The following is a 9,862-nucleotide window of genomic DNA, read 5'->3' on the forward strand; positions in this document are numbered from 1 at the left end:
CCACTACCACCGCCCCTGCAGAGGCTGTCACCACCACTACCACCGCCCCTGCAGAGGCTGTCACCACAACCACCGCCGCCCATACAGAGGCTGTCACCACAACCACCACCGCCCCTGCAGCTGTAGTCACCACCTCCACCACTACAGAGGCTGTCACCACCACCACCACCGCCCCTGCAGCGGTTGTCACCACCACCACCGCCGCACCTGTAGCTGTCACCACCACCACCACCGCCCCTACAGAGGCTGTCACCACCACCACCACCGCCCCTGCAGCGGTTGTCACCACCGCCACCGCCGCCACTGTCGCTGTCACCACCACCACCACCGCCCCTGCAGCGGCTGTCATCACCACCACCGCCGCTCCTACAGAAGCTGTCACCACCACCACCACCGCACCTGCAGCGGCTGTCACCACCACCACCACCGCCACCCCTACAGAGGCTGTCACCACCGCCACCACCGTCCCTGCAGCTGTAGTCACCACCGCCACCACTACAGAGGCTGTCATCACCACCACCACCGCACCTGCAGCGGCTGTCACCACCACCACCACCGCCCCTGCAGCGGCTGTCACCACCACCACTACCTCCCCTGCAGCGGCTGTCACCACGACCACTACCACCCCTACAGAGGCTGTCACCACCACCACCGCCGCCCCTGCAGCGGCTGTCACCACCACCACTACCTCCCCTGCAGCGGCTGTCACCACCACCACCGCCGCCCCTGAAGAGGCTGTCACCACTACCACCGCCGCCCCTGCAGAGGCTGTCACCACCACCACCGCCGCCCCTACAGAGGATGTCACCACCACCACCGCCGAACCTATAGCTGTAGTCACCACAACCACCGCCGCCCCTACAGAGGCTGTCACCACCACCACCGCTGAACCTGTAGCTGTAGTCACCACCACCACCGCCGCCCCTGCAGCAGAGGCTGTCACCACCACCACCGCCGCGCCTGCAGCGGCTGTCACCACCACCACCACCGCACCTTCAGAGGCTGTCACCACCACCACCACCGCACCTTCAGCGGCTGTCACCACCACCACCGCCGCACCTTCAGAGGCTGTCACCACCACCACCACCGCCCCTGCAGTGGCTGTCACCACCACCAGCGCCGCCCCTACAGAGACTGTCACCACCACCACCGCCGCCCCCGCAGAGGCTGTCACCACCACCATCACCGCCGCCCCTACAGAGGCTGTCACCACAACCACCGCCGCCCCTACAGAGGCTGTCACCACAACCACCGCCGCCCCTACAGAGGCTGTCACCACAACCACCGCCGCCCCTACAGAGGCTGTCACCACAACCACCGCCGCCCCTACAGAGGCTGTCACCACAACCACCACCACTCCTGCAGCGGCTGTCACCACCACCACCGCCGCCCCTACAGAGACTGTCACCACAACCACCGCCGCCCCTACAGAGGCTGTCACCACAACCACCTCCGCCCCTACAGAGGCTGTCACCACCACCACCACTGCCCCTGCAGCGGTTGTCACCACCGCCGCCCCTGTAGCTGTCACCACCACCACCAACGCCCCTGCAGAGGCTGTCACCACCACCACAACCGCCCCTGCAGAGGCTGTCACCACCACCGCCACCCCTACAGAGGCTGTCACCACCAACGCCACCGCCCCTGCAGCGGTTGTCACCACCACCACCGCCGCCCCTGTAGCTGTCACCACCAACACCGCCCCTGCAGCGGCTGTCACCACCACCACCGCCGCCCCTACAGATGCTGTCATCACCACCACCGCCGCCCCTACAGAGGCTGTCACTACCAAAACCACCGCCGCCCCTACAGAGGCTGTCACCACCACCACTGCCGCCAATTCAGATGCTGTCACCACCACTACCACCGCCCCTGCAGAGGCTGTCACCACAACCACCGCCGCCCATACAGAGGCTGTCACCACCAAAACCACCGACGCCCCTACAGATGCTGTCACCACCACTACCACCGCCCCTGCAGAGGCTGTCACCACAACCACCGCCGCCCATACAGAGGCTGTCACCACAACCACCACCGCCCCTGCAGCTGTAGTCACCACCTCCACCACTACAGAGGCTGTCACCACCACCACCACCGCCCCTGCAGCGGTTGTCACCACCACCACCGCCGCCCCTGTAGCTGTCACCACCACCACCACCGCCCCTGCAGCGGTTGTCACCACCGCCACCGCCGCCACTGTAGCTGTCACCACCACCACCACCGCTCCTACAGAGGCTGTCACCAGCACCACCGCCGCTCCTACAGAGGCTGTCACCACCACCACCACCGCACCTGCAGCGGCTGTCACCACCACCACCACCGCCACCCCTACAGAGGCTGTCACCACCGCCACCACCGTCCCTGCAGCTGTAGTCACCACCGCCACCACTACAGAGGCTGTCATCACCACCACCACCGCCCCTGCAGCGGCTGTCACCACCACCACCACCGCCCCTGCAGCGGCTGTCACCACCACCACCACCGCCCCTGCAGCGGCTGTCACCACCATCACTACCTCCCCTGCAGAGGCTGTCACCACCACCACCGCCGCCCCTACAGAGGATGTCACCACCACCACCGCCGAACCTATAGCTGTAGTCACCACAACTTCCGCCGCCCCTACAGTGGCTGTCACCACCACCACCACCGCACCTTCAGCGGCTGTCACCACCATCACCGCCCCTGCAGTGGCTGTCACCACCACCACCGCCGCCCCTGCAGAGATTGTCACCACCACCACCGCCGCCCCTACAGAGGCTGTCATCACCACCAGCGCCGCCCCTGCAGAGATTGTCACCACCACTACCGCCGCCCCTACAGAGGCTGTCATCACCACCACCGCCGCCCCTACAGAGGATGTCACCACCACCACCAACGCCACCACCACCACTCCAGCAGCTGGTACCACCACCACTCCAGCAGCTGGTACCACCACCACTCCAGCAGCTGTCACCACCACCACTTCAGCAGCAGCTGTCACCACCACCACTTCAGCAGCAGCTGTCACCACCACCACCGCCGCCCCTACAGAGGCTGTCATCACCACCACCGCCGCCCCCGCAGAGGCTGTCACCACCACCATCACCGCCGCCCCTACAGAGGCTGTCACCACAACCACCGCCGCCCCTACAGAGGCTGTCACCACAACCACCGCCGCCCCTGCAGCGGCTGTCACCACCATCACTACCTCCCCTGCAGCGGCTGTCACCACCACCACTACCACCCCTACAGAGGCTGTCACCACAACCACCGCCGCCCCTACAGAGGCTGTCACCACACCCACCGCCACCCCTACAGAGACTGTCACCACAACCACCGCCGCCCCTACAGAGGCTGTCACCACAACCACCACCACTCCTGCAGCGGCTTTCACCACCACCACCGCCGCCCCTACAGAGACTGTCACCACAACCACCGCCGCCCCTACAGAGGCTGTCACCACAACCACCTCCGCCCCTACAGAGGCTGTCACCACCACCACCACCGCCCCTGCAGCGGTTGTCACCACCACCACCGCCGCCCCTGTAGCTGTCACCACGACAACCACCGCCCCTGCAGCGGCTGTCACCACCACCACCGCCGCCCCTACAGAGGCTTTCCCCACCACCACCGCCGCCCCTACAGAGGCTGTCACCACAACCGCCCCTGCAGAGGCTGTCACCACCACCGCCACCCCTACAGAGGCTGTCACCACCAACACCACCGCCCATGCAGCGGTTGTCACCACCACCACCGCCGCCCCTGTAGCTGTCACCACCACCACCGCCCCTGCAGCGGCTGTCACCACCACCACCGCCGCCCCTACAGATGCTGTCACCACCACCACCGCCGCCCCTACAGAGGCTGTCACTACCAAAACCACCGTCGCCCCTACAGAGGCTGTCACCACCACCACTGCCGCCCCTACAGAGGCTGTCACCACCACCACCGCCGCCCCTACAGATGCTGTCATCACCACCACCGCCGCCCCTACAGAGGCTGTCACCACCACCACCGCCGCCCCTACAGAGGCTGTCACCACCACCACCGCCGCCCCTACAGAGGCTGTCACCACAACCACCGCCGCCCATACAGAGGCTGTCACCACCACCACCGACGCCCCTACAGATGCTGTCACCACCACTACCACCGCCCCTGCAGAGGCTGTCACCACAACCACCGCCGCCCATACAGAGGCTGTCACCACCACCACCGACGCCCCTACAGAGGCTGTCACCACCACTACCACCGCCCTTGCAGAGGCTGTCACCACAACCACCGCCGCCCATACAGAGGCTGTCACCACAACCACCACCGCCCCTGCAGCTGTAGTCACCACCTCCACCACTACAGAGGCTGTCACCACCACCACCACCGCCCCTGCAGCGGTTGTCACCACCACCACCGCCGCCCCTGTAGCTGTCACCACCACCACCACCGCCCCTGCAGCGGTTGTCACCACCGCCACCGCCGCCACTGTAGCTGTCACCACCACCACCACCGCCCCTGCAGCGGCTGTCACCACCACCACCACCGCCACCCCTACAGAGGCTGTCACCACCGCCACCACCGTCCCTGCAGCTGTAGTCACCACCGCCACCACTACAGAGGCTGTCATCACCACCACCACCGCACCTGCAGCGGCTGTCACCACCACCACCACCGCCACCCCTACAGAGGCTGTCACCACCGCCACCACCGTCCCTGCAGCGGCTGTCACCACCACCACTACCTCCCCTGCAGAGGCTGTCACCACTACCACCGCCGCCCCTGCAGAGGCTGTCACCACCACCACCGCCGCCCCTACAGAGGATGTCACCACCACCACCGCCGAACCTATAGCTGTAGTCACCACAACTTCCGCCGCCCCTACAGTGGCTGTCACCACCACCACCACCGCACCTTCAGCGGCTGTCACCACCATCACCGCCCCTGCAGTGGCTGTCACCACCACCACCGCCGCCCCTGCAGAGATTGTCACCACCACCACCGCCGCCCCTACAGAGGCTGTCATCACCACCAGCGCCGCCCCTGCAGAGATTGTCACCACCACTACCGCCGCCCCTACAGAGGCTGTCATCACCACCACCGCCGCCCCTACAGAGGATGTCACCACCACCACCAACGCCACCACCACCACTCCAGCAGCTGGTACCACCACCACTCCAGCAGCTGGTACCACCACCACTCCAGCAGCTGTCACCACCACCACTTCAGCAGCAGCTGTCACCACCACCACTTCAGCAGCAGCTGTCACCACCACCACCACTCCAGCAGCTGTCACCACCACCACTCCAGCAGCTGGTACCACCACCACTCCAGCAGCTGGTACCACCACCACTCCAGCAGCTGGTACCACCACCACTCCAGCAGCTGTCACCACCACCACTCCAGCAGCTGGTACCACCACCACTCCAGCAGCTGGTACCACCACCACTCCAGCAGCTGGTACCACCACCACTCCAGCAGCTGTCACCACCACCACTCCAGCAGCTGGTACCACCACCACTCCAGCAGCTGGTACCACCACCACTCCAGCAGCTGGTACCACCACCACTCCAGCAGCTGTCACCACCACCACTTCAGCAGCAGCTGTCACCACCACCACTCCAGCAGCTAGTACCACCACCACTCCAGCAGCTGTCACCACCACCACTTCAGCAGCAGCTGTCACCACCACCACCACTCCAGCAGCTGTCACCACCACCACTCCAGCAGCTGGTACCACCACCACTCCAGCAGCTGGTACCACCACCACTCCAGCAGCTGGTACCACCACCACTCCAGCAGCTGTCACCACCACCACTCCAGCAGCTGGTACCACCACCACTCCAGCAGCTGGTACCACCACCACTCCAGCAGCTGGTACCACCACCACTCCAGCAGCTGTCACCACCACCACTCCAGCAGCTGGTACCACCACCACTCCAGCAGCTGGTACCACCACCACTCCAGCAGCTGGTACCACCACCACTCCAGCAGCTGTCACCACCACCACTCCTGCAGCAGCTGTCACCACCACCACTCCAGCAGCTGGTACCACCACCACTCCAGCAGCTGTCACCACCACCACTTCAGCAGCAGCTGTCAGAGGTGTTCCACCTGAGGTAAGCGTGTCACCACCACACTCCAGCAGCTGGTACCACCACTACTACAGCAGCTGTCACCACCAGCACTTCCGCTGAGGCCCATCACCTGACCCTCCATCCTGTGAAAACAATATCATCAGTTCCTGTACCAGTTCAACTCCTTTAAAACCCTTATCTTCAGGATTCAAGACTCTGGCTGCCAAAGTGACCTCTGAGGTAAGTTATCGGGTGATTCCACGCCGTAGGTCATGTACAGGTAGGAAAATATTTCCTGGTAGCTCAGATTTTTCTGTTCTCACACCGATACACCAGCGTAGGTAGGAAACTAGTTATGATCTAAGGCACTGCATCTCAGTGCTAAAACGTCACTACAGACCCTGGTTATTCCAGGCTTTATCACAACGGTCTGTAAAACCCTACTTCTCAGTAAGTCAGTCTGTCATGCCTCCTGTAAAACCCTATCATCAGTTATCCTGTACATGCCTCCTGTAAAACCCTATCATCAGTTATCCTGTACATGCCTCCTGTAAAACCCTATCATCAGTTATCCTGTACATGCCTCCTGTAAAACCCTATCATCAGTTATCCTCTACATGCCTCCTGTAAAACCCTATCATCAGTTATCCTGTACATGCCAAGTCAAAAAGGGAACTATTGAGAGGTCTATTTACTATGAAAAAATTCAACCAAAGCTTCTATTAATGCCGTCAAGGACCCTGTTTTCATTGAACCGTTGATCATCCTATCTTTCAACGCAGGTGAACAAGCTTTTTGCTAAGACCCCAGGCTTCCGTCGTTCCATTGTCAACTCATTCAGGTAAGTGTATGAATTCTCATTACTGATTGACTAGGTTTCTGTTCTACCTTCTGTTATTTGTACTACTACATTGATGTTGATTACTGCATTGTTGGGTTTAAATCTTGCAAGAAACGGCATTTCAATGGACTTGTGCACATGACATTAAAACTTGAAAACTTTGACGATGCTGATGATGATGATAATGATTTCTGAGGGTGGTCCATTTTCTCTCCTTCTCCTGAGTAGGAGTGGATCTGTAGTGACCGACATGACCCTCGTGTACGACAAGCAGTCTTCGGTTCCCAGTTCAAGCGACGCACAGGCAATTTTCACCAGCAGTTCCACCTCCCTGAACATTATACCAGGCAGCATCAGTGATGGTAAGTATTAATCTCCAGGTGCGGACTGGCCATCTGGCATTCTGGGCAAATGGCCAGATGGGCTGGTCCATATTCAGTCCAGTGGGTATGTCTAGCCTGTTTTTCTGTAGGTAAAAATTATAATTATCTGGCTAATAATTTAGGAAAATCTAAGCCAATATGTTTAAAATGCCAGGGCCGATTTCTGGTCCCAGTCCGCCCCTGTTTCACTGTCACCGTACACATCTATACGAGCAAAGTCAACATTTGAACAGAAACAAGAAAAGACAATCCACTTTTGTAATTTACTGAACAACATCTCTGTTTTTCCTACTTTTTCAGGGTCATCAACCACATCAGGAAGTGCTCCCCGACCCACTTCCTTCTCTCTGGCTGCCTTGCCTCTCAGCTTGGCTCTGTTAATGGTACAGCTGCTGGCTAGCTAATAACCTGGGACATAGCTGCTGTGGCTCTGCTAGCTGCTAGGCTCACTAATAGCCTGGGGCATAGCTGCTGTGGCTCTGCTAGCTGCTAGGCTAGCTAATAGCCTGGGACATAGCTGCTGTGGCTCTGTTAGCTGCTAGGCTAGCTAATAGCCTGGGGCATAGCTGCTGGGGCTCTGCTAGCTGCTAGGCTAGCTAATCTGTCTATGAATTTGAGAGTGGTTTAAAATATATATATATGTTTTACATTTTTTATTTGATCATAGTTCCCTCTTTAATTATTAACTGATGTAACTATAATTAAAATTCACCAAGACCGGGATGATATTTACTTTGAGTTATTTTGGACATATCACTGAAAATGTGGACCACTTCAATGTTTTAAAACTGTTGTAGAGCCTCGGCTGGTTTGTACTTGTCTTGTTATTATTAAATCTAATATATTATGTAACACTCATAGAATATAGATATGTCATTTTTTTCATTACTGGTTGAATATAATGACATTTTGGGGCAAATGTAATGACATCTCAATATCCTTCTAGGGGTACATCTCAATAATCTGGTCTAATATCCTTCTAGGGGTACATCTCAATAGTGTGTTCTAATATCCTTCTAGGGGTACATTTCAATAATCTAGACTAATCTCCTTCTAAGGGTGCATCTCAATTGTGTAGTCTAATATGCTTCTCGGGGTACATCTCAATAATCTAGTTTTGTTACCTCCTAGCGGTGCATCTCAATTGTCGAACTAGACTGCCAAATTAAAATGCTCACTAGCAGTTCCACCTAACCCAAATCTAGTGGCAGCATTAGTAAGACAGACAACATACTATTGAGAATCCCCTACACTACACTAGAGACAATCACCCCGAGACTACACTAGAGACCATCGACACTCACCCCGAGACTACACTAGAGACTATTGAGAATCAACCCGAGACTACACTAGAGACTATTGACACTCACTCCAAGACTACACTAGTATTCACTCACCCAAAGACTACACTAGAGATTAATGAGACTCACCTCTACACTATACTAGAGACTATTGAAACTCACCGCTAGGCTACACGACAGACAATTGAGATTCACCCCAAGGCTACACCAGACCATTGAGACTCACCCCTAGACTACACTAGAGACTAATGACACTAACCCCTAGACTACAATAGAGGCTACTGAGACTCACCCCTAGACTACATGAGAGACTAATGAGACTCACCCCTAGGCTACGCTAGAGACTATTGAGACTCAACCCCTGGACTACACCAGAGACTATTGAGACTGAACCCCTGGACTACACTAGAGACTATTGAGACTCAACCCCTGGACTACACTAGAGACAGTTGACAATTTCTTGAATTGTTTTAACACTTTTTTGGTTACTATATGACTCCATATGTGTTATTTCATAGTGTTGATGTCTTCACTATTATTCTGCAATGTAGAACATAGTAAAAATAAAGAAAAACCCTGGAATGAGTAAGTTTGTCCAAACTTTTGACTGGTACTGTACTACACAAACAATCATATAAACACAGGCATATGTATATATATATACATATACATATACATATATACATATATATATATTAATATATATATATATGCATATGTACTTTAAATACACACACACAAACATATATTATTATTTTTTTATTTCACCAGATAGGCTAGTTGATAACAAGTTCTCATTTGCAACTGCGACCTGGCCAAGATAAAGCAAAGCAGTGTGACACAGACAACCACACAGAGTTACACATGGAGTAAACAATAAACAAGCCAATGACACAATAAACAAGTCAATGACACAGTAGAAAAAAAAAAGAAACTCTATATACAGTGTGTGCAAAAGGCGTGAGGAGGTAGGCAATAAATAGGCCATAGGAGCGAATAGTTACACTTTAGCAGATTAACACTGGAGTGATAAATGAGCAGATGATGATGTGCAAGTAGAGATACTGGTGTGCAAAAGAGCAGAAAATTAAATAGAATAAAAACAGTATGGGGATGAGGTAGGTAGATTGGGTGGGCTATTTACAGATGGACTATGTACAGCTGCAGTGATCGGTTAGCTGCTCAGACAGTTGATGTTTAAAGTTGGTGATTTTTGCAATTCGTTCCAGTCACTGGCAGCAGAGAACTGGAAGGAAAGGCGGCCAAATGAGGTGTTGGCTTTAGGGATGACCA

General features: G+C 56.3%; 1 long non-coding RNA gene across 1 annotated transcript; it reads left to right on the forward strand.

Moving 5' to 3' along the window:
- Positions 1 to 6,836: 6,836 nt before the first annotated feature.
- Positions 6,837 to 7,674, forward strand: LOC135528682 (uncharacterized). The gene is made up of 3 exons (XR_010453572.1): positions 6,837 to 6,885; positions 7,114 to 7,247; positions 7,569 to 7,674. It is a non-coding gene; the product is annotated as an uncharacterized LOC135528682 (long non-coding RNA).
- The last annotated feature ends 2,188 nt before the right edge of the window (positions 7,675 to 9,862 follow it).

This window comes from Oncorhynchus masou, unplaced genomic scaffold (genome assembly GCF_036934945.1).
Source record: "Oncorhynchus masou masou isolate Uvic2021 unplaced genomic scaffold, UVic_Omas_1.1 unplaced_scaffold_1016, whole genome shotgun sequence".
Classification (NCBI taxonomy): domain Eukaryota; kingdom Metazoa; phylum Chordata; class Actinopteri; order Salmoniformes; family Salmonidae; genus Oncorhynchus; species Oncorhynchus masou.